Genomic DNA, 8027 nt, shown 5'->3' with positions numbered 1-8027 from the left:
CCTTCACGGGGGCCTAGTGGGTCTCCGAGAGTCGGATGCTCAACAACCGGCGGGGAGACGCGCCTCTCCCTACGTGGGGGAGGCGGACGATCACCCTGCTGCTCGATTACTCGAGGGCGGCCATCTTGGTCGCTCTCGATGGTGATGCGGGTGCGGCTGGGGCTAGCAGCCGGCTCTTGGTCTCTTCGGTCACGCGCGCCGCCTGTCTGCGTCCGGGATGTCGTGTCATGTTCTCGGCGGGGAAGGGGGAGGTTCTTGGCGTGCAAGCCGGGTTCCACCATGCTGCGGCCGCCTTCTTGCTGCATGGCGACCTCGTCGAGGAGCTGCTGGACGCACTCCGTCATGCAGCGTCGCTTGTCGCCCTCTAGGTGTTCCAGTTCATCTGTCGCCGCCTAGGAGGCGCGGAGGTTCTCCATGGGCGTGTCGTAGACAGGGCGGTCGGTTCCATCTATTAGGGAACACACTAATTTCGAAAATATTCCTACGCACACGCAAGATCTATCATGGTGATGCATAGCAACTAGAGGGGAAGAGTGTTGTCCACGTACCCTCGTAGACCGTAGGTGGAGGTGTTATGACAATGCGGTTGATGTAGTCGTACATCTTAATGATCCGACCGATCCTAGTACCGAAAGTACGGCACCTCCGCGATCTCCACACGTCCGGCTCGGTGACTTCCCACAAACTCTCGATCCAGCTGAGTGTCGGGGGAGAGTGCGTCAGCACAATGATATGATGACGGTGATGATGAAGCTACCAGTTTAGGGCTTCGCCTAAGCACTACGACGATATGACCGAGGTGGATTATGGTGGGGGGCACCGCACACGGCTAAGAGAACAATGATCAACTTGTGTGTCTATGGGGTGCCCCCTTGCCCCCGTATATAAAGGAGCAAGGGGGGAGGCCGGCCGGCCCTATAGGTGCGCCAGGACAGGAGGATTCCTCCTCCTAGTAGTTGTAGGACTCCCCTTTCCTAGTCAAACTAGGAGAAGGAAGGGGGAAGGAAGGTGAGGGATAGGAGCGAAGGACAGGGGGGCGCCACTCCCCTTCCCTAGTCCAAATCGGACTAGAGGGGAGGGGGCGTGCGGCCCTGCCTTGGCCGGCCCTCTCTCTCTCTCCACTAAGGCCCATGTGGCCCATTAGTTCCCCTGGGGGTTCCGATAATCCCCCGGCACTCCGATAATTATCCAATGACCCCAGGAACTCATCCGGTTTCCGAATATAGTCATCCAATATATCAATCTTTATGTCTCGACCATTTCGAGAATCCTCGTCATGTCCATGATCACATCCGGGACTCCGAACTACATTTGGTATATCAAAACACATAAACTCATAATACCGATCGTCACCGAACGTTAAGTGTGCGGACCCTATGAGTTCGAGAACTATGTAGACATGATCGAGACACGTCTCCAGTCAATAAAAAATAGCGGAACCTGGATGTTCATATTGGCTCCCACATATTCTACGAAGGTCTTTATCGGTCAAACCGCATAACGATATACGTTGTTCCCTTTGTCATCGGTATGTTACTTGCCCGAGATTCGATCGTCGGTATCTCAATACCTAGTTCAATATCATTACCCGCAAGTCTACTTACTCATTCCATAATGCAACATCCCGTAACTAACTCATTAGTCACATTGCTTGCAAGGCTTATAGTGATGTGCATTACCGAGAGGGCCCAGAGATACCTCTCCGACAATCGGAGTGACAAATCCTAATCTTGATCCATGCCAACTCAACAAACACCATCGGAGGCACCTGTAGAGCACCTTTATAATCACCCAGTTAAGTTGTGACGTTTGGCAGCACACAAAGTGTTCCTCCTGTATTTGGGAGTTGCATGATCTCATAGGCATAGGAACATGTATAAGTTATGGAGAAAGCAATACCAACAAACTAAACGATCATCGTGCTAAGCTAACGGATGGGTCAAGTCAATCACATCATTCTCTAATGATGTGATCCCATTAATCATATGACAACTCATGTCTATGGTTAGGAAACATAACCATCATTGATTCAATGAGCTAGTCAAGTAGAGGCATACTAGTGACATCATGTTTGTCTATGTAATCACACATGTACTAAGTTTCCGGTTAATACAATTCTAGAATGAATAATAAACATTTATCATGGTATAAGGAAATATAAATAACAACTTTATTACTGTCTCTAGGGCATATTTCCTTCAGTCTCCCACTTGCACTAGAGTCAATAATCTAGATTACATTGCAATGATTCTAACACCCATGGAGTCTTGGTGCTGATCATGTTTTTCTCGTGAGAGAGGCTTAGTCAACGTGTCAGGACCCCGACTCAATGCCACATCGATCTAGCATGTAACACCTCATATCACTTTGCGGCCTCACGCACGGTATTCCCACGGGTGTCGCCTTACCTTTGCCCGGGACCGTTTGCGTCTTTTGGCACGCGTATATGATAGTGTCGCTAGCATCCATATGATAAGGAGCCCAGGCTGACATGGCTAGTCGTAAACCCAAAGTGGCACAAACTTACAGGGACAGGCATCCATGACCCAACATCGAACGTGTCGGTCATCAGCGAATGAATCCAGGCTGTAGCACTGGGCTAGCAGGACTCCGGTGAACCAGGCTGTAGCGGGCTAACAGGACTCCGGTATTCATCGCGTGACATTTCCCCGAAGGGACAGACACAGGAACGAAGAAGGACACATGCCGGCCAGCCTAAGTGTTCCGGAGCAGTAGCAAGCTACCCTGGCTCAGTGGAAACACTAGGAGACATTTCCCGGTAAGAGAGGCTACCAAGGATAAACAACTAGGTTGTCAGATCCCACACATACCAAGCATTTCAATAACATACACACAATATGCTCGATATGTGCAAATACAACATGGCATCACAACATGACTCTACAACTCAAGTATTTATTCAATAGGCTCCGAGGAGCGAGATATTACAAACATGGGTCTCATGACCCAACATTCAGAGCATACAAATCAAAGCACATGCGGAAGCTTAACATGTCTGAGTACAGACATCTAGAAATGAAAAAGGCTGAGAAGCCTGACTATCTACCAGATCCTGCCGAGGGCACAAGATCGTAGCTGAGGTAACAAGCTAAACGTCGAAGACCACGCGGAACTACTAGCGAGACTGAAGTCTCTCTGCAAAAACATAAAATAGGCAAACGTGAGTACAAATGTACCCAGCAAGACTTACATCAGAACTAACTACATATGCATCATTATCAACAAGGGGATGGTGGGGTTTAACTGCAGCAAGCCAGCTTTGACTCAGTGGCTATCCTAAACTACGACTGCAAGTAACTCTTTTGAGGTGGCGCACATGAGTCCACATATTCACCATATCAATACACCACTATGGATCCGCTCCCGTCTCCCTACGAGAACGCCATCCATAGCACTCATGCTTATCTTGCGTATTTTAGAGTATCCACTTTCACTTGTCTATGAACTGTACAAGGGGTCCAAGTTTCCATATCCGAGGAATCCGGCTATTCGAATAGATGATGTTAACCCTGTAGGGGTGTACTTCTTCACACACGCTTTCGCCACTTATCGCCCTGTACACATCATGTACCTCGGCAACCTTCAAGCGGAAGCCGGGCGAGGGAGTCGGCCACGACCTGACTAACCGAACAAGTCTCTAGTCCAGGTTTATCGCCTATTCGGGTTCCATCCGCAAGGAGATCCGGCCGGGGTGTCGCTCACGGCCCCAAACGATGTGAGCAGGGTTCCCAAGCCCACCATCCGGGTGCTACTTGGTACACCGGGCCACTGTGCCTAGTCTGTCCCAAGCCCACCTGTACCGGGTGCCACTTGGTAGACTACTAACACTACCTACAAACACCAGAAACTAGTTGCAACTCCTGGACAGAGATCAGGTTGATTAATAAGTCGAGAGAGCTTGGAGCGCCCGGAGCCCAATGTGTGGTAGTAACTGATCATGGATCACAAACACAGAACTCAGTTCCTGAGGACGGCTGCAATGAGACAACCCACCATGTACTCCTACATGGCCTCTCACCGCTACCTTTACCAAATCGTGTTCACACACTTAGCTCACACACAGTAGGACATGTTCACACGCCTCTGATTCATCCCCGATGAATCAGACCTGACTCAACTCTAAGCAGTAGCAGGCATGACAAACAGCATGAATGAGTAGGCACAATAGGGCTCAAACAACTCCTACTCATACTAGTGGGTTTCATCTATTTACTGTGGCAATGACAGGTCATGCAGAGGATAAGGGGTTCAGCTACCGCAGCAAGTAACAGATGAATCGGTGTTGTCCTAATGCATTAAAAGAGAGCAGGAGCGAGAGAGTAGGATTGTATCGGAATGAACAAGGGGGTTTTTCTTGCCTGGTACTTCTGAAGATAATATAGCTCTTCATCGGTGTCATCGATCACATCGCCGGTACACGTCTATCGAGAGGGGACAATTACCGGCAAACAAGGAAGAACACAATCAATGCAATGCGACAATATGATGCATGAATGTGACATGGCAATATGATGTGATTTGGGCTAATGCACCTAGCTATGATTTAAATGAAGTTGGTTTGAATACATGATTCAAATTCCAACTCCATATATGATTATTTAAATGCCCTTTATTTGTTTTGTCCAAACCAGAGGACAAACATTGTTCAAACACGCATGAAAATGGTACAGATGGATTCCTTGAATTTTTCTGATAATTTTTCATATACAAATTATTTGATTTGGAGTTACGGTTGAATTTCTATGAATTTTTGAAGTTTTGGGCATTTTCTGAAATAAATAAATCATTTCTGATTTATCTAAAACTCCAGAAAACATTTACTGCGTCGGCCTGACATCATCATGACGTCAGCAGGTCAACGGCCTGGTCCAGGTCAAACCTGACCAGTGGGGCCCACTGGTCAGTGACTTAGGTGACTAACAGAGTTAATTAACTCTAACTAATCAAGTTAATAGCCACGGGGCCCATTGTCAGTGTCAGCAGGGGTAATTAGCTTAACTAATTTAATTAGTACTAATCCTAATTAACTAACAGGGCTGGGCCCCACCTGTCATTGAGTCAGGGGCGTCCAACTGGGGTCAAACCCGGGTCAAACCCGCCGGGGTTGACCCGCGGCTCGTCGCCGGCGGCAACAGGCACGGCGGAGGGCTCGGGCTCGCTCCTCCGACGTCCAAATGGACGGAGGAGAGCGGCTACGGAGAGCTGGAGCTCACCCGCGCCCGTTTCAGCAAGCAGCAGCAGCTAGGGCGGCCGGAGGCGATGGCCTCGAGCTCGGCAGCAGCGGCCGGAGCTCGGGCGTGCTCGGGTTCGGCGTTACACGACACAACGAGATCAGCTGAGTGGCTCTACGGGTTACTGGGGTCATCAGGAGCACTCGGAGGCAACGAGCGCAGGTGGAGGAGCTCGGGAGCATGAAGCTCACCGGCCATGGCGGACGGCGACTTCGGGTGCTCGTGGGGCGGCGGTTATAGGGCGCGCGCGAGAGAGAGAGGTGAGGGGAAATGACGGCAAGCTCACAGGGAGGCAGCAGGGTGGCTCAGTGGGCTCGGGGACGCGCCAGACGTCGCGAATCGACGGCGGTGAGCTTCGGTGGCCGGCGACGGGAACGGCGATGGTGGCGGCGTTGCAGCGCGTCCGGGACCTCGTGGCTCGGTGAAGAGGAAGAGGGGGTCGAGGCGGAGCTCCTGAGCTCAGCGGAAGGGCGAGGGGTGGCCGGTGGCTAAGGATGCGACGGCGGCACCCTCCGGTGGCTCTCGGTGGTGCTCCAAATCGAGAGAGGGAGAGAGCTAGAGCAAGCAGAGAGAAGGGATAGCGGTCGTGGACGACTCCGTGGGGTCGCTAGAGGGCTCGGGGAGGAAGCAGGAGGTGGCCAGGGGAAGTAGGAGGTGGCCGAGGAAGCGTCGGCGCCCGCCATGCACCTGTTCGTCCTCCTGGCAGAGGAGGAAGATGACAAGGGGGGCGCTGTGCTGGGCCAACAGAAGCTGGGCCGGCTCTGCTGCAGGTGAGCGCCAGGTAATTGGCTGGGCTTCTCTCTTTTATTTTTCTGTCCTGTTTTTCCTTTATTTAATCTTTTGCCACTGTTTAAAAAATCAAAACAGATTCAAAAACAGTACGAAATATCCTCTGGATATTTTTATGTTGCTGAATGGGCTGATCCAAATGCACATAAAATGTTCCAGGGTATTTGAAAATATATTCTATACATATTATGAATATAATTCCAAATGCAACTAGAATAATGATTTAAATTCAGTTCTCAAAATATTCCTCAAAAATGTTCATTACTTTTGGTTTGGTGCAAAACCGTTGCCAAAATATAACCAACATTATTTAAGGCCATTTTGGAAACATTGAATGCATTTTCCAGGGTTCTTTGCCCCTCTTTTATTTAAGTTTTTGAGGCTTCCAAAATTCCTCAGTTCAAGTTTCAAAAATTTAAACATGATGCACACATGGAAGCAAGCATAGATCAGGCCAGAACTAGGGATGTGACAACTCACCCCCACTAAACAAGAATCTCGACCCGAGATTCAAGCGTAGGGTAAGACGAAGGGGAAACGCAAACTAGTATAATCTTCACGATCTAGGGTGTACTTCAAAAGAACGTTGATTTGATCACCAACATTGTCTCGACGTCTTTCTCTGAGAACTCCAGCTAATCATGACAAGAAGAGGAAAGGAAAACTCTAGAAGGATCGATCTTCTCGAAGATCGAACAACTCAGGATCAACTCATGGGATGAGACATTGACACATCTCTCGAGCTAAGACACGAAGGACCCTGTAGCGGAAAGGATTGGAACAGATGACGGAGGTTTACCAGGTAGACTACAATTCCAGACTTAAGAATGTGGTGAACGGTTGTCAGCGCTGCGAGGAGTTAAGTTGTCATGATACCACAACGAGGCACCTTAGGGATGGTGACTCGTAGATATATCCCCTTAAGTGGCAAAAAGAATTACCTTTGATTCAAGATCATTGAAACTCTTTATTCCAGCTTAAGGCAGATCATAATCGATCATTTAGAGGGGTTCGGTAGAATGGCATACCCGAACTTGGATGATGTGGATTACCTTGTTGAAGACAACGTAATGGATGAATTTGCTTACCACCGGAAATGGAAGGGACCCATGGTAGAATGGCACATTGGCGGTGCAAGCTGGAAACAAAATGCAAATGCTGGGAATGATTCTGGTAACTGGGGAAGAACCCAACAATAGAGAGTGAATCCACTGTTTGAGAAGTTATGGTATAACCGAGGAAGCTGAGAGCAAACCCAGTTAGTGCCGATGATAACACCTAGCGCTTGTGCGTGCTCTCAAGAACTTGAGCATTTCCATATTCATCAAGGTTTTACCAACATCCGTGTCAAGGATCCTGGCAACACAACATACCACCATGATGAACAACGATGGACGATGCAAATGCAAAGGAAGATAACACTTTCTCAGATTTCACCTTAGCGAGGCCAAGGAAACAAAATCTGGATGATCGACCGAGAGACATTTAGCACTCCACTCCTAATGTTCTCCTTGATGTGCTAGCATATCCCATTCATTGAAATGGTTTGGTAACTAGACATTAAGTAAAAGGTCGGACTTCGGGAACACAAAATCCATAAAGATCAACTACGGAGGTAAATCCTGCGAAATCCTTATGGGGATGTGGCCAATTTCTTCAATCAAGATACTACAATAATAGGTCTTCCGGCTGGGTGTGTTGGCCACGACATCCACTTTAACGGTTATCGAGGGACCAATATTATAGTTCTTGGGAAATGTTCCAACCATCATATCTGCCTGAGATTCAGACCTGGTTGGTGTCAGAATATTCCAGACTCATCGAGTCTAGGAAGAAAAATGAAAGTTTGCAACATAAATCGACGAGATGACGTTGCGAGATTCTCGGGAAATGAACTACGATAGTAAGCTCCAAAACATGAGCTGGTTCTGCTACACACGTGTGAACACGCTGTCATAGACAAACATGAACACATGGTAGTCTTAT

Source organism: Triticum aestivum, chromosome 5A, assembly GCF_018294505.1.
Source record: "Triticum aestivum cultivar Chinese Spring chromosome 5A, IWGSC CS RefSeq v2.1, whole genome shotgun sequence".
Lineage (NCBI taxonomy): Eukaryota > Viridiplantae > Streptophyta > Magnoliopsida > Poales > Poaceae > Triticum > Triticum aestivum.
This window is presented reverse-complemented; position numbering follows the sequence as displayed.